General features: G+C 37.3%; 1 protein-coding gene and 1 long non-coding RNA gene across 52 annotated transcripts in view; one reads left to right on the forward strand and one right to left on the reverse strand.

The window, feature by feature from the left end:
* The window catches only part of ABI2 (abl interactor 2), a 119,076-nt gene that overhangs the window by 38,863 nt on the left and 62,099 nt on the right, over positions 1-18,114 (forward strand). The window contains exon 1 of one of the 50 annotated variants that reach the window (XM_025442243.3): positions 8,637-8,842. The exons of the other annotated variants lie outside the window; for them this stretch is intronic. The gene's annotated coding sequence lies outside the window, so the exon portion shown is untranslated. Of the gene's footprint in view, positions 1-8,636; positions 8,843-18,114 lie in introns of those variants that run through there. 50 annotated transcript variants of the gene reach the window in all.
* The window catches only part of LOC112656779 (uncharacterized), a 37,196-nt gene that overhangs the window by 2,382 nt on the left and 16,700 nt on the right, over positions 1-18,114 (reverse strand). The window contains exon 3 of one of the 2 annotated variants that reach the window (XR_003134676.3): positions 15,705-15,873. The exons of the other annotated variant lie outside the window; for it this stretch is intronic. This is a non-coding gene — a long non-coding RNA (uncharacterized LOC112656779). Of the gene's footprint in view, positions 1-15,704; positions 15,874-18,114 lie in introns of those variants that run through there. 2 annotated transcript variants of the gene reach the window in all.

An 18,114-nucleotide genomic window follows, 5' to 3' on the forward strand; every position in this document is an offset into this window, starting at 1 on the left:
GCAGAATAATATTCCCTTGTATGATGTACCACAATTTGTTTATGCATTCACCTATTGAAGCACATTTTTGTTGCTTCCAAGTTTTGGCAATTATAATTAGTTGCCAAAATATCCTTGTGAGGTTTTTGTATAAACCTAAATTTTCAGCGCATTTACCAAGGAGCATAATTTCTGTATCATGTAGTAAAAGTATATTTAGTTTTGTAAGAAACTGCCGAACTACTTTCCATTTCACCAGCAGTAAAAGAAAATTCTTTTTTTTTTATTGGAGTTCGATTTGCCAACATATAGTATAACACCCAGTGCTCATCCCGTCAAGTGCCCCGCTCAGTGCCCATCACCCAGTCACCCCATCCCCCCTCCCACTTCCCCTTCCATTACCCCTTGTTCATTTCCCAGAGTTAGGAGTCTGTCACCTTCTCTAATATTTCCCACTCATTTTCTCTCCTTTCCCCTTTCATCCCTTTCACTATTTTTTATATTCCCCCGAATGAATGAAACCATATAATGTTTGTCCTTCTCCGATGGACTTACTTCACTTAGCATAATATCCTCCAGTTCCATCCACATTGAAGCAAATGGTGGGTATTTGTCATTTCTAATGGCTGAGGAATATTCCATTGTATGTGTAGACCACATCTTCTTTATCCATTCATCTTTCAGTGGACACCGAGGCTCCTTTTTTTTTTAAAGATTTTATTTATTATTTATTATTTATTTATTTATTTATTATTATTTATTTATTCATGAGAGACACAGGGAGAGAGAGAGAGGCAGAAACACAGGCAGAGAAGTAGGCTCCATGCAGGATATGGAACTCGATCCCGGCTCTCCAGGATCATGCCTCTGGCTGAAGGCAGCACTGAATTGCTAAGCTACCCTGGCTGCCCAACACGAGGCTCCTTCCACAGTTTGGCTATTGTGGACATTGCTGCTATAAACATCGGGGTGCAGGTGTCTTGGTTTTTCACTGCATCTGTATCTTTGGGGTAAATCCCCAGTAGTGCAATTGCTGGGTGGTAGGGTAGCTCTATTTTTAACTCTGAGGAATCTCCACACAGTTTTCCAGAGTGGCTGCACCATTTCACATTCCCACCAACAGTGCAAGAGGATTCCCCTTTCTCCACATCCTCTCCAACATTTGTGGTTTCCTGCCTTGTTAATTTTCCCCATTCTCATTGGTGTGAGGTGGTATCTCATTGTGGTTTTGATTTGTTTTTCCTTCATGGCAAGTGATGCCGGGCATTTTCTCATGTGCTTGTTGGCCATGTCTATGTCTTCTTTGGTGAAATTTCTGTTCATGTCTTTTGCCCATTTCATGATTGGATTGTTTGTTTCTTTGCTGTTGAGTTTAGTAAGTTCTTTTCTTTTCTTTTCTTCTCTTCTCTTCTCTTCTCTTCTCTTCTCTTCTCTTCTCTTCTCTTCTCTTCTCTTCTCTTCTCTTTTCTTTTCTTTCAGATTTTATTCATAAGTGAGACAGAGAGAGAGAGGCAGAGTAGAGACGCAGGCAGAGGGAGAAGCAAGCTCCATGCAGGAAGCCCGACATGGGACTCCATCCCAGGTCTCCAGGATCACTCAATCCTGGGTCTCCAAGATCAGGCCCTGGGGTGAAGGCGGCGCTAAACCACTGAGCCACCCGGGCTGCCCAATAAGTTCTTTATAGATCTTGGATACTAGCCCTTTATCTGATATGTCATTTGCAAATATCTTCTCCCATTCTGTAGGTTGTCTTTGAGTTGTGTTGACTGTTTCTTTTACTGTGCAGAAGCTTTCTATCTTGATTAAGTCCCAGTAGTTCATTTTTGCTTTTGTTTCCCTTGCCTTCATAGATGTATCTTGCAAAAAGTTGCTGTGGCCAAGTTCAAAAAGGGTGTTGCCTATGTTCTCCTCTAGGATTTTGATGGATTCCTGTCTCACATTTAGATCTTTATTCATTTTGAGTTTATCTTTGTGTATGGTGTAAGAGAATGGTTTAGTTTCATTCTTCTGCATGTGGCTGTCCAATTTTCCCAGCACCATTTATTGAAGAGACTGTCTTTTTTTCCAGTGGATAGTCTTTCCTCCTTTGTCGAATATTAGTTCACCATAGAGTTGAGGACCCATTTCTAGGTTCTCTGTTCTGTTCCATTGATCTATGTGTCTGTTTTTGTGCCAGTACCACACTGTCTTGATCACAGCTTTGTAGTACAACTTGAAATCAGCATTGTGATGCCCCCGGCTCTGGTTTTCTTTTTCAGTGTTCTCCTGGCTATTTGGGGTCTTTTCTGATTCCACGTAAATCTTAAGATGATTTGTTCCAACTCTCTGAAGAAAGTCCATGGTGTTTTGATAGGGATTGCGTTGAATGTGTAAATTGCCCTGGGTAGCATTGATATTTTCACAATATTAATTCATCAATCCATGAGCATGGAATATTTTTCCATTTCTTTGTGTCTTCCTCAATTTCTTTCAGAAGTATTCTGTAGTTTTTAGGGTATAGATCCTTTACCTATTTGGTTAGGTTTATTCCTAGGTATCTTACGCTTTTGAGTGCAATTGTAAATGGGATTGATTTCTTAATTTCTCTTTCTTCCGTCTCATTGTTAGTGTATAGAAATGCCACTGATTTCTGGGCATTGGTTTTGTATCCTGCCACACTGCTGAACTGCTGTATGAGTTCTAGCAAGTGCTAGTAAAAGAAAATTCTTGTTCCACATTCTCTTTAGCATTTGGTGGTGTTAGTATTTGGTATTTTAGCCATTCTAATAGGTGTGTAGTGTTATCTCATTGTTTTACTTTGCAATTCCCTTGTGACAGACTTGAACCTTTTCATATGCTTAGTTGCCATCTGTTTATCTTCACTGGTGAAGTATCTGTTTAGATATTTTGGTTTTTTGAAGATTTTGTTTATTTTATTTGTGTGTGGGAGAGGAGAGAGGGGCAGAGGGAAAGACAGAATCTCAAGCAGACTCAGGACTGAGTACCGAGCCTGGTGTGGGGCTCAGTCCCACGATTGTGAGATCATGACCTGAGCTAAAACTAGGAGTTGGACACTCAAGCAACTGGGCCACTCAGGCACCTATGATCTTTTATTTTTTTAAAAAAGAAATTTGATTGTTTACTTATTCTTGAGGTTTTTTTTTTTTTTTTTTTTGGTCTTTAAGAAGGCTCTACACCCAGCTGGGGCTTGAACTCATGACCCTGACATCCAGAGTCACGTGCTCTACCAACAGCCAGTCAGGTGTTCCTATATTCTTGAGTTTTAAGAGTTCCTTACACATTTCAGATGGCAGTCTTTTATCAGATGTGTCTTGTAAAATTTTTTTCTCAGTTTGTGGCATATTTTTTCAACGTAACTTTTTTTTCCCCAGGGTTTCACAGCGTAACTTTTTTACAGAGTTGAAGTTTTAACTTTTCTGTCTCAAATTTGTTTTTATATTTATGTCTTTCACTCTCTTGGGTATAGATTTTTATTTCCATTTTAAAATGTCATTTTATAAATTAAAACATTTTGTGATATAACACTTATGGAGATCATGGTTGTCTTTTTGACCATTGCTTTCTTTATATTTAGCAGAATTTCTCCATCTAAAGCTCAGATAACATGGCGATGCCTGGGTGGCTCAGCGGCTTAGCACCTGCCTTTGGCCCAGGGCCTGATCCTGGAGTCCTGGGATCAAGTCCCGCGTTGGGCTCCCTGCATGGAGCCTGCTTCTCCCTCCGCCTGTGTCTCTGCCTCTCTCTCTCTCTCTCTGTCTCATGAATAAATACATAAAATCTTTGAAAAGAAAAAAAAAAAAGATCAGATAACATAAAAGGGGCTGTCATTTCTTTTGAGCTCTTCCATTGTGCCAAGTTCTGTGCTGCGTTTATGGCATGCATGATGTTTTAATTTTCCGTCTTCTTCGCTCTCTATTTCTGTCATGTCCTATCTGTCTTTCCTTATTTCCCAAACCTGTCTTCTTTATTTTTATTTGATTACACTGCCTCATACTACAGAGATTAAAACCACTTACTAAATCTTCTTCATGTTTCCACCTTAACAAACCTTATACCTGCAGCGACTTTCTCCTTTTTTGTCTTTTTTTGTTAAAAGAACTATCTTCTTTCTGTCAAAGACCAGTTGCTCCATTTGAACTGTTTCTTATGTAAATACATGAGAAATACATGTTCCTTTGCTTTAACTCTCTTCTTCAAATGTTCCTGTCTCACTGGAACATTTATCTCAGCATGCAAACATGCTCTATCATCTCCCATCTTTTTTTGTTTTGTTTTTAGATTTTTATTTATTAAGCCAGATGTGGGGCTCAATCCCAGGACTCCAGGATCCTGACCTGAGTTGAAGGAAGATGCTTAACTGACTGAGCTACTCAGATCATCTCCCATCTTAGACTTTTTTCTAACCCTATATTCTCTTCTAGCTGTGCTCTCATTTTTTTGATTCCCTATATGAACAGACATTTTTGAAGGTTTATCTACCTGTGCTTCCTTTAATCCTAACATTCATGTTAATCTGGTTTCTATAGTACTATTAAACAGAAATGCCTTTTTTTCATATTCATCAAATGATCCCATATTGCCACAGCCATTCACTGGATGCTTTTCTGGCTTCATCTTTTCTTGACTTCTCAGTAGCATTGACCATGTCTTCCTTCTTGAAAGTATCTTCTCTTGGTTTCTATAATATTGCTTTCTTTGGTGTTTTACCTCATTTGTCCTTGACAGATTCTTTACTTTCTATATTATCTAGTCTCTGAAGGTTGAGTTCTGAAGGATAGTTCCTAGTCATCATCTATTCTCTTTATTCTCTACACCTCATTCTTTTCATTTTGTTTAAATTTTTTTTTGGTACCAGTACTTCATATTTCACACTGTTTATAGGTAGTGTTGGGGATACAAGGGTGCTTTGCATTTCCATGCTTTTAAATAGTGTGTATTTTTTCATTTTCTTTTTTTTTAAGATTTTATATATATATTCATGAGAGAGACAGAGGCAGACACAGGCAGAGAGAGAAGCAGGCTCCATGCAAGGAGCCCGATGGGGGACTGGATCCCAGGACTCCAGGATCACGCCCTGGGCCAAAGGCAGGTGCCAAACTGCTGAGCCACCCAGGGACCCTATTTTTCCTTTTCTTCTAAATTTCTTGACATCTGTCCCAAATAGGTTCCCACTGCTTTTCGATTTTCTTAGAGACAACTCAGATTCAACATGATTCTAGTAATGCATAAGTAGGAACAGACTTAAGGATTTAGCTGTATATCCTTTGAAAATAGAGACTAGTGATAAATAGTATTTGTGGAGGTGAGACCTTACATGTAATTGTGAAATTCTTACCTTTGAGATAGCAAAGGCTTCTTTGTCAATTTTGATGAGTTCTGTCTTGTAGATAATGTGTGTACTTGTGTAGTAAGCCATTTGTGTCTCCTTCAGTATTTTCTTAATGTATTATGGTTAAGTGCAGTGCCAACATCATAATAGTGAAGCTTCACTAGGAAGTAAAAGTATTTTTTGTTGATTTTATTATCAGAAATAGAAGAAATTGTCGCTGCTTGTTGATAGGGGAAGTGTGTTCATGCTATTGAGTTCATTGTTACTAAACACCCTTTTCCTGTAGCTAATGAAAGATCTTAGTAATGACTATATTTTGGGGATATAGGTATTTTTTAATTCTAACTGAAAACATTTGGAAGAAGTAATGGCTGTATTTTGCAGAAGAACAATTCTAAAGTGTAGTCTCAAAAAAATGAACATTCTTGGTTTGGTTTTATTTATTTTTATTTTAAAAAGATTTTATTTATATATTCATGAGAGTCACACACAGGGAGAGAGAGGCAGAGACAGAAGCAGGCTCCACGCAGGAAGCCCGACGTGGGACTCGATCCTGGGACTACAGGATCACGCCCTGAACCAAAGGCAGGCGCCAAACCGCTGAGCCACCCAGGGATCCCCCCCTTAGTTTGGTTTTAAAATAGGATTATCCTGGATTGTACTTTGGAGTGGCATTGATCCAGAGGTCTGAAAATGACTCTGAAAGTTCCAATTGTAGAGTTTAAAAAAATTGATAAAACCAAATGATCTACCATGAATTCACAAAGTTCATTCTCAGTTGATCCCATTATTATAACCTAAAGGACATGTATTTAAAAATACTTCTGTATTAGGCCATTAAGAAATTATCATTCTATCACCATTTGTTTTGTTTAGTGGTTTTTATTGTGATAAATATACATATTCTCCAATTAACCATTTGGAATTAAAATTCTCCATTTTAACCATTTTTAATTGTGCGAGTCAGTCGCATTAAGTACATTCACAGTGTTGTCCAACCATTATCACTTTCCATCTTCAGAACTTTTTCATTATTCCACACAAACTCTGTATCCATTAAATAATAGTCCCCCTCTCCTTCTCTCCTTTACTACACTTTATCTGTATGAATATGCCTATTCTAGGTACTTTATATAAGTGGAATCATAGCATTGGTCTTTGACATCTTGCTTATTTCACTTAGGTTTTCAAGGTTTATCCACATCATGGAATGTACCGGACTTTTTTTCTTTTTTAGGTTTAATTATATCCCATTGTAACCACCAAATTTTATTTTATTATTATTATTTTTTAAAAGATTTTATTTATTTATTCTTGAGTACACAGAGAGAGAGGCAGAGACACAGGCAGGGGGGAAGCAGGCTCCATGCAGGGAGTCCGAGGCAGGACTTGATCCCAGGACTCCAGGATCATTCATGTACTGGGCCGAAGGCAGGCGCCAAAACACTGACCCACCTGGGAATCCCCACCACCAAATTTTATTATCCATTCGTCTGTGGAGGGACATGTAGGTTATCTCTACCTTTTCACTATTGTAAGCAATGCTGCTATGGACATTGGTGTACAGGTATCTTTTTCAGTACCTGATTCAAATCTTTTTGGTATATACCTAGAAGTGGGATTACTGGATCATATTGTAATTCTCTGTTTAACTCTTTGAGAAACTGCCAAACTGTTTTCCAGTTTCCACACCATTTTATGTTTCTACCAGCAGTGCACAAGGGTTCCATTTTTTGTTTGTTTGTTTGTTTCCCTGTCAGGATTGTTTTCTGTTTTTATTTTATTTATTTATTTATTTTGTAATAGCCATTCGAAATATGTATGGAGTAGTATCAAGTGGTTTTGGTTTGCATTTTTCTAATGATGTGATGTTGCACATGTTTTTATGTACTTTTTGGCCATTTGTTTATCTTTGGAGAAATAGCTACTGAATGTTTTACTCATTTTCTTATTGAGTCTTTTTTTGTCATTGAGTTACAGGAGTTCTTTATATATTCTGGCTATTGAACCCTTATCAGATACATGATTTGCAAATATTTTCTCCCATTCCATGAGTTGTCTTTTCACTGCCTTGATAGGATCCTTTGCACAAAAGTTAATTTTTTTGAAGTCGATTTTATCTGCTTTTTCTTTTGTTGCCTGTGCTTTTAATGTCATTTGTCACCTTTTAAAATTTATGTTCGCTTAGTGCACATATGACATTTAAAAATGTTTCAAAAGAAAAAAGTTACTCTTCCATTACCCTGACATTTTAATGGATGTAAATTTTCCCATTGCCCTTATGCATGTTTTTATATACTTAAATGCCTACTATGTTTTCTTTATAGTCATTTATAGATTTTTTTCATGATTAAAAGAAGATAATGAGGTAATATATAACAATGCAGTAACAAGTATTAATGTTACATAATATAACATATTAACATTTTTAATGACTGCATAATAGGTTTGCTTAATTTATTTTTACAGATGGAGGTTGTTCCTTTTTTTTGTTGTTATTTCTAACAATAAGCTTATTTTTTAGTGCAACCCTATTCTTAATTTAGGAAAATATAACAGTATTGGAATCTAGCACATTTTACCATAAGTATGTACCGACAAGTTCAGTATTACTGTAACTTTAAGAGTCTTTGGCATCCTTGATGTGAGCTTTTCTTTCTTCATCTGTCAAAACAAGATGATCACAAAGCATATTCAAACTGTGTGGGCATATTTTTTAAAACTTGTTTTTCTTGTTAATTACTTGGTAAAAATGGTACTTTTTTTTTCATTTCCCCTTCCCTCCATTTGTATAGCTGAATATTTTCCCACGTTCATATCTCTCTTGTGTTCCTTTTTTGTCTATGTTTATCTAATTATGTTTTACTGTTTTTCACTATGACATGTATGACTCATTCTAATTTGAATACTGTACTATCATTTTTTTTTTAAGACTGCCTTCTCCATCTAGGAATCTGGAAGCAAAACATGAATATATTCTTTCGTAGGCATTATAGAGATTAATAGTTGAATAAATCTGAAGGCATAAGTATCTATTTCCAATGCTTCATATGCTCCTTCGACGAAACCTTTCTATTTGCATGTAATGACTGTCATATATTTTAGAATCTATTACTTGAATTTCAAAAATTTAGTGGTAGTGTATTTCTTTCAAATTTGGTTTAGTTATGAGATTTGTTGGGATTTAGAATTGAAAGCTCAGTAAATAGGTGTTCTAAGAATACTCCCCTCAGTCCCATTATTGAGTCAGATACTATGACTCATCTGTGAGCTAAGTACGGTAATTACACATGTGATATATTTTTTAAATTTTATTTATTAATTTTTAGAGAATGCATATGTGAGAGGAGGGAGGAGCAGAGGGAAAGAAGTAGACTCTGCTTGAGCAAGCCTGACACAGGGCTAGATCCCAGGACTTGGAGATTATGACCTGAGCCGAAACCAAGAATTGGATGCTCAACTGACTGAGCCAGGTGCCCCAGGGCTGAAAAATTCTTGAGAGAACATGGATTCATTTTGCTGTCCTACTGCATAGTAGGTTATGTGTTATGTAATATGTGTTCAATGGATAAGAGTTTATTGAAATAAACTTAATCATGGAGGGTCTAGAAGGAATTGTTTAATACTTTATTATTTTTTAAAGATTTATTTATTTATTTATTTATTTATTTATTTATTTATTTATTTATTTATGAGAGAGAGAGAGAGAGAGAGAGAGAGGCAGAGACACGGGAAGAGGGAGAAGCAAGCTCCATGCCGGGAGCCTGACGTGGGACTTGATCCCGGGACTCCAGGATCACGCCCTGGGCCAAAGGCAGGCGCTAAACCACTGAGCCACCCAGGGATCCCCATATTGTTTAATACTTTAGATGGGCTAACTTTTAATGGGAACTAAGTACGGACACTTTATCTAACTGGTTATATTTATAGTCACAACAAAAATAATTATATATTTTCCAGATAGTGTAATGCACTGGACTAGACTAGGCAAGAGATTTAGTGCTTGGGAAAAGAAAGAAACAGACAGTAGATCTCAAGGGTGTTACCTGTGGAGGAGAATTCTCTCCTGCATATTCCCACTCATACTCCCAGAATACTATAATTCTGTTCCTGCCCCCTCCCCATTATCTATACACATATATCTGACAAATCTGTGATTCTATTTAGTAGAAATAGAAAGAAAAAGTAATAGTAGGAACCTGATGATAATGATACTACAGTTTGGAGCAGCTCTAGAGGGTGTAAAGCTCTTATTCTTTTTATTTCCAAGTATCAATCCCAGAAGACCGAATTGAAAAGTTAAGTTTAAATTTTTTTCTTAGGGGTATACGATAACCATGAATAGCCTGGATTGTGCCAAACGTTATCCTTATATCACTTCTTCTACCCCATCCTCACTCTCACTGGTGAAGAAGTAACCATTATTTTCTGGAACCTTAAGGTAGATACAGTTCAATAAATAATATGTAACTTCTGTGTATAATGTGATATGAAGATACATAAGACATAGTGCTTACCATCAAGGGCTTGCCACTAGGGGGTGTGTGGTGGTTTGGGTCAATGAAACATGCACATATAAGATATGTGCTGTAAATCTGACAAAATGCTGTAGGAATTCTCAATTAAAAATAATGAATATCATAATCAGGAATGATTACCTTGAAGAGGCAGAGGTAGGTTGTTGGTAAAGTTGATGTGTTACAAATGAAGTAATAGTCAAAGGTACAGAGGTAAGAAATAATGACCTGTGTTTTCAGAACCATGAATCTCATTAGGCTATAATCTAAAGGGTCCTAGTAGGGTTGAATGGGAGATAAATTCTAGACCATATTAAGGGAGGCTGTAAGTGGTAAGTAGAGGAGTTTATATATAGCAGTAGGTAGCAGAAAGTGGTGGGGGGTTTCAGGACCGATTTACAAAGATTAATCTTCAGGACAATCTTCAGATTGTAAGATACTACCAACTGACCTGGAAGCTAGTATAAGTAGTACTAGTAAGATATAATGAGGACCTGAAGTAGAATGTAGGCAGTGGAACTGAAAGAGTGCAGACATGGTTAGAATTTAAGTATATTGGCAATTGATAAGGTACAGGATACAGAGAGTTGGAAAGTATCTTAGAGGATAGAGTAATGATGATATGAACAGAATTAGGAGGAAGTGGTTTTGGGGAAGGTAATGAGTTGTGGGTACATTGAGCTTTTAATATACAGATGAGATACTGTGTAAACAAAAATAAGGGTTTGGGAGAGATGTGAGGTAAGCTATACATAGATACTAAAATTCTGTGCTTGGAATTGATACCTGAGGAAGGAATGAAGTTTCATTCTAAAGAGTGAAAGTATAGCAAGAAGACAAGTAGTTTGAAGACAGAACAGGAACATCTCCATGTAGAAAGTAATTGGTATCATGAAGGAAAGTCAAGAGATAGCAAGGTTGGAAGATTAATAACTGCATAATATGGACCTGCCAAGGAGGTTACTATTCTGTATAAGAAGCTGTCTTCAGGGCACCTGGGTGGCTCAGTGGTTGAGCATCTGACTTTAGCTCTGGTCGTGATCTTGGGATCGAGTCCCACATCAGGCTCCCCAAGGGGAACCTGCTTCTCCTTCTGCCTATGTCTTCACCTCTGTCTCTGTGTCTTTCATGAATAAATAATTAAAATCTTAAAAATCTGTCTTCATAGGACTACTTGTATTTACCAGAGCATACATCGTGTTTTTTTCAAATCTATGATATTTTTTTCTCTTATCTAAATGATTTTTTTCTTTCAGTAACTTAATCTTATTTAAGTTGGAGTATTAAATAGCTCGGTTGAGGGCAGCCCAGGTGGCTCAGCAGTTTAGCGCTGCCTTCAGCCCAGGGCCTGATCTGGAGACTGGGGATCCAGTCCCACATCAGGCTGGCTCCCTGCATGGAGCCTGCCTCTCCCTCTGCCTGTGTCTCTGCCTGTCTCACTCTCTCTGTGTCTCTCATGTCTTCTAGGTTAAAGACAAAGTAGAAATTTTAGTATCAGTTTTACTGAAATAATGTCTGTTTACATTTATTCCAGTCTTTATTGAACATTTATGGGGGAAAAAAATCTCAAACTTGCCGCTGAAGTGAGCACAAAAATCTTAAACGCCTGGGTGGCTCAGCGGTTGAGCATCTGCTTTCGGCCTAGGTCGTGATCCGGGATCGAGTCCCGCATCGGGGTCCCTGCATGGAGCCTGCTTCTCCCTCTGCCTGTGTCTCTGCCTCTTCTCTCTCTCTCTATGTCTCTCATGAATAAATAAATAAAATCTTAAATAAAAAAAAAAGAATATCGGCTCTTGTTATACTAGATTCTTATAAAACCATAATGTTCTTGGATCAACTTATCCATAGTGTAGATGTGCAGCAACCTCAACCTTTTCTAAGTTCATTTTGAACTTAGAAATAAATAAAAAACTTTTGAGCCCCAAATAACTGTTTCAATAAGCATGCAAATGTAAAATACATTTCAGAAATATTTTAATAAATTGTTTTGGAACTTTTATGCCTTACAAATATTCCTTAGAATTGACTAGGACAAAACACTTAATTTTATTTTTTTGTTCTTTTGTATTAATTCATGTGTTGCAGGTAAAAAAAAAGTAATAGCTTTATTTTTTTCCTGACAAGGCAAGTAATACTTCCCTGAAGTTAAAAAAAAAAAAAAAAAAAAAAGGCAAAAACAAAAAACTGGACCATATTTAAAAGTTTTGTTAAAAGACCCAAATAAATTGTATTCCCAGTATTCAGAGAAAGCTTATGTTAACATTTTGGCACTTATTTTTGTTTTTTTTTTTCTTGTGCTCATATTTACTTACACATAATAGGCACCTATAGGATTAGGATGATTAGTGTTGTTGCTTTGTAACCAGCTCTTTTGCAGTTAGTGATTTTGTAGCTGTATTTCCATCTCAGTACATAGCAGCACTGTTTTCATTACTACATGAATGTACTATAGAAATGCATTGTGTAATCAGTCTCATGTTTTTTCTCTTTTGTCATTTGCTGTGTCAGTGAACAGCCTTGTCTGTGCCTTTTTCGTATTTGATTATTTTTCTAAAATAGAATTAGAGCTATAAATGTAGTAGAGGTTTTTTGTGTTTTTTGTTTGTTTTAGATTTTATATTTATTTATTCATGAGAGACATACAGAGAGAGAGAGAGAGGTAGAGACATAGGCAGAGGGAGGCTCCATTCAGGGAGCCCGATGTGGGACTTGATCCTGGGACCCCAGGATCACGCCCAGAGCCGAAGGCAGACACTTAACTGCTGAAGCCACCTAGGAATCCCAGTGTAATGGAACTTATATAAACTCAGACTAGAATTGAGACCCTTGGACGAGAGGTATGTTTTTAGGATAAATTATGGCCTGATAAAGGCTCATTGTGTCAGACATAGGTGTATCAGATTATTGTTAGTTGATCATATGCTGAAGTGGTTCCAGAATTGCTATATTGAAGGACTGGAGGGATGGCTTTATATTTGAAAATGTATATTCTTAACATTCAAATTGAGCGGTGGAGAATCTTATAGAGGAGGTGGTGAGGATGGCTCTCTCAAAAGATGCCCATTAGAAATAACTGGGGCTAACGTTAATGCTTAAATAAAAATTATTGGTTTCTGAGTAAGTTCTGATTCCAGTATTATAATCTCATAACTTAGAAACCAAGACAGAATGAGCTTTTTACAAATTAAGAAGAAAAAATATATATGGTTGTTTATATAAAGAGTTGTTTATATATAGGGTGTTTATCCTATGAAAAAATTACTCCTGTCCCTCCCCATTGTGAACCTGTTTTTTTTTTTAAATTAATTAATTAATTTATTTATGATAGTCACAGAGAGAGAGAGAGAGGCAGAGACACAGGCAGAGGGAGAAGCAGGCTCCATGCACCGGGAGCCCAACGTGGGATTCGATCCCAGGTCTCCAGGATCGCGACCTGGGCCAATGGCAGGCGCCAAACCGCTGCGCCAACCAGGGATCCCATGTGAACTTGTTTTGGTTTTTAATGCAAAGTAATAATGATGTAAAATTTCCTGACATTGTTATTTGAAGATTAATAGGGAGTAGAGTTTCTTTCACTTAAGACTTGTCATAAAATTATTTACGTAATTAAAAAGATACGTATAATACAAGTAATCTGTGGGAATTTTACTTTTCTGAATCAGCTGTGTATGTTAATTCAGTTTTTTTCTTCATTATAAATCTATCTATGCACTTGACATAATTGACATTGTTTTCAACCTGCCATTTTCCTCATACTATCTATCATATTTTCCTTATTTCACTGTACTTTGTTTTTATTTACCTTGTTTAACTCACTTTAATAATTTATGTGAATCTTCTCTCATAATAGATCCTTGAGAGAGCAGTTAAGATGTTTTAAAATTCCTCAACTGTGAGCTCAATGTCTTACATATATGGTAGATGTGTTACAGTAAACTTTTTTCTTTTTTTGTAGCAGTGGCCCCACAGCTCTCCTTCTTTGTATCATTTGTCCTCAGCATTTGTTTCTATATGTCATTTTTTGTTATTTTTGTTTCACACAGTTTACGGGAACCAGATTTTTGCCTCTTCTATTTAAAGATATATTTATTTATTTGAGAGAGAAAGCACAAGAGCCTGAGTGGGAGTGGGGAGGGGGGGCAGAGAGAGAGAATCAGGGCAGCCTGGGTCGCTCAGCAGTTTAGTGCTGCCTTTGGCCCAGGGTGTGATCCTGGAGACCCGGGATTGAGTTCCGTGTCAGGCTACCTGCATGGAGCCTGCTTCTGCCTGTGTCTGTGCCCCTCTCTCTCTCTCTCTGTGTCTCTCATGAATAAATAAAATCTTAAAAAAAAAGAAAGAGAGAGAGACAGAGTGTGTCTTTCAAACAGACTCTCTGCTGAGTGCAGAACCTGACTCTGGACTCAGTCTTATGACCTATGAAATCATGAGCTGAGCTGGAACCAAGAATTGAATGCTCAACTGACTGAGCCACCCAGGTGCCCCATGATTTTTTTGCCTTTTTTTTTTTTTTTTTTTTTTTAGATTTTTATTTATTTATTCACGAAGGACACAGAGAGCGGCAGAGGGAGAAGCAGGCTCCATGCAGGAAGCCCGATGCAGGACTCGATCCCAGGACTCTAGGATCACGCCCTGGGCCAAAGGCAGATGCTCAACTGCAGAGCCACCCAGGTGTCCCGATTTTTTGCCTTTTTGTTTTTTTAAAGCCTACTTTTTTTTTTTTTTAACACTTTTTAAAAAAGATTTTATTTATTTATTCATGAGAGACAGAGAGAGAGAGGCAGAGACACAGGCAGAGGGAGAAGCAGGCTCCATGTTGGGAGCCTAATGTGGGACTCAATCCCAGGACTCCAGGATCATGCCCTGGGCCAAAGGCAGATGCTAAACTGCTCAGCCACCCAGGGATGCCCCCCTCCCTCCTTTTTTTAAGATTTCATTTATTCATTCATGAAAGACGTATAGAGAGAGGCAGAGACATAGGCAGAGGGAGAAGCAGGCTCCCTGTGTGGAGCCTGATGTGGGACTTGATCCCAGGACTCTAGGATCATGACCTGAGCCAAAGGCAGATGCTCAACCACTGAGTCACCTAGGTGCCCCTTTGCCTCTTCTATTAATGAAAATAGTTACTAAACTGTCTTACAGGGCAGCCCCGGTGGCGCAGCGGTTTAGCACTCCTGCAGCCCAGGGCGTGATCCTGGAGACCCTGGATCGAGTCCCACGTCGGGCTCTGCATGGAGCCTGCTTCTCCCTCTGCCTGTGTCTCTGCCTCTCTCTCTCTCTGTGTGTCTCTATGAATAAATAAATAAAATCTTTTAAAAAAAAACTGTCTTACACAAAACTGAATTTTGTATAAGAATGAGTATCATAGATAAATGAATTGTTTCTAGTTTACTGAATTATTTTGTGGGAATAACATTCTGTTATTCTGTGAGAAAAAAATATCTCCCTTAGTCTACATGTGTCCTCCCTTAGTCTACATAAGGGCTATTACATTAATGTTTACAGGACTATATTTGCATTCTTTTTTCATATTTACATATGAACTGACGTAGTAAATTTTTTTTTAAGATTTTATTCACCTATTTTAGAGAGAGAGAGAGAGAGTATGAGCTAGGGGAGGGTCTTAGGGAGAGGGAGAGAAATTCTAAGCAGGCTCCTTGTCCAGACACAGAGCCCAATGCGGTGCTTGATTTCAGGACCCTGAGATCATGACCTGAGCTGAAATCAAGAGTTGGGTACTTAACTGACTGAGCCACCCAGGTGGCTGACATAGTAAATCTTAGGCTTGAGTAAAGGACAAACCTATTGATTGATTGACATACCCGCCTCTTTTTTTTTGTTTTTTTTTTTTAAGATTTATTTATTTGAAAGAGAGGGCACGGGATGGTGGGAGGGGCAGAGGGAGGGGGAGAGAGAATCCCAGGCCGCTCTGCAGCAAGAGTGGAGCCCGATGCGGGGCTCCATTCCATGACACTGAAATCATGACTCCAGGGGAAATCAAGAGTCAGAGGCTCAACTGACTGAACAACCCAGGTACTCCAAGGACAAACCCTTTAAATGAAAAGAAAGAAATCTGCCTGTGTTAACTTATTTTGAAAAGTACATTTAATTTTTATGCTAATGTTTAATGTTCAAACATAAAATTGCATATAAATTATTTATGATTACACCTCTCTTGTAACAACTATAAATATGTAATTTATAAGCAAAACAAAACTACTGAATAAATAAAGTATAAGTCAGAAACAGTAATGTCATGGATTATATTTTGCCAAAACTCAGTTGTCCTTGAAATTTGAATATGGTGGTGGTCGTTTACCAATTCTTTTGAGCAGTATTATAGAGCGTACGATGGACTGGCCCTGTGGCAGTTCCTTGGAGTGACTTAAGTCTCCTAGTTCTTTAAGCAATTGCAAACGCTTTATTTGTTTATTTTTTATTTTTAAAAAAGATTTTATTTATTCATTCATGAGAGTCAGAGAGAGGGAGAGAAGCAGAGACACAGGCAGAGGGAGAAGCAGGCTCCATGCAAGGAGCCTGATGCAAGACTCAATGGGTCTCCAGGATCACGCCCTGGGCCAAAGGCAGGCACTAAACCACTGAGCCACCCAGGGATCCTAATTGCAAACTCTTTTTAAAAACTTATATTTGTTTGTACAGTACAGTGTAATGTATATTTGGTCATTGTTTGATGTGAATGCATTATTTATATATTAAGTTGGTTTTAACCAACCTATCTTCCTAAAATGGCTATACCATTTTGAATTCCTACCAGCAGTGAATGAGAGAATTTCTAGTATTCCACATCCTTATTGATATTTGGTGTTACCAGTGTTCTAGATTTTGGCTATTCTGATAGGTGGGTAGTAGTATCACATTGTTGTTTTAAGTTGCATTTATCTCTCTGATGGCATATGATACGGAGCAGTTTTTCATGTGCTTATTTGCCATCTGTATATCTTCTATGATGAGGTGTCTGTGAATATCTTTGCCCATATTTTAATTGAATTTTTCCTATTGACTTTTAAAAGAGTTTGTATATTTTGTTTTTTTAAAAAGATTTTGTATATATATTTATTTGAGAGAGAGAGAGCATGAGCAGTGGGGGAGGGGCAGCGGGAGGGGGACAAGCAGGCTGCCCACTGAGTGTGAAGCTCGATCCCAGGACCCCAAGATCATGACCTGAGCCAAAGTCAGATGCTTAACTGACTGAGCCACCCTGGTGCCCCTTGTTTATATGATACATTTTGGATAGCAGTCCTTTATCAGATGTGTCTTTTGTATATTTTCTTTGAGTTTGTGACTTGTCTTCTCATTTCTCTTGACATTGTCTTTTGTAGAGCAGAAGTTTTTGTTTTGTTTGTTTTTTTTTTAGAAGTTTTTAATTTTAATGAAGTCTAGCATATAAATTATTTCTTTCATGGATCATGCCTTTGATTCTATATCTGAAAAGTCATTGCCATACCCAAGGTCACCCCAATATGGGTGTTATGTTCTAGTAGTTTCATAGTTTTTCAGTTTACTTTTATGTCTGTAGTCCATTTTTAGTTAATTTTTGTGAAGAATATAAGCTCTATGTATAGATCCTTTTTTTTTTTTTTTTTGCATTTAGCTGTCCAGTTTTTCCAGCACCAGTTGTTGAATAGATTGTCTTTGCTCTATTTATTACCTTTTTTCCTTTGTTGAAGACCAGCTGACTATTTTGATGTGGGTCTATTTCTAGGCTCTCCTTTTCCTTGGAACTTTTTTGTCTGTTCTTTCACCTGTACCATAGTCTTGATTACTATAGCTGTAGAGTAAATCTTGAAGTTGACTAGTGTTAGTCTTCCAACTCTTGTTCTCCTTCAATGTTGTATTGCCTCTTCTGTATCTTTTGCCTCCCCTTAAACATTTTAGAATCAGTTTGTCAATATACACAAAATAATTTGCTGATATTTTGTTTGGGATTGCACTGACTCTATATTTCTGTTTGGGAAGAGTAGACATCTTGACAGTATTGAGTCTTCTTATCCATATATGGACTGCTTTTCCATTTATTTAGTCGTTTGATTTTGTTCATCAGAGTTTTGCCGTGTTCCTGATATAGATCATACACATATTTTATTAGAGCTATACTTAAGTGTTTTATATTTTTGATTATTAATGTAAATAGTATTGTGTTTTTAATGTCAGATTCCACTTGCTCATTGCTGGAAAACAGTTGACTTTTGTATATTAACCTTGTATCCTACTATTGTAATCTCTTATTACTCCAAGAGTTTTTTTGTCAGTTCTTTTCGATTTCTCTATAGG

Source organism: Canis lupus, chromosome 37 (assembly GCF_003254725.2).
Source record: "Canis lupus dingo isolate Sandy chromosome 37, ASM325472v2, whole genome shotgun sequence".
In the NCBI taxonomy this organism is placed as follows: Eukaryota; Metazoa; Chordata; class Mammalia; order Carnivora; family Canidae; genus Canis; species Canis lupus.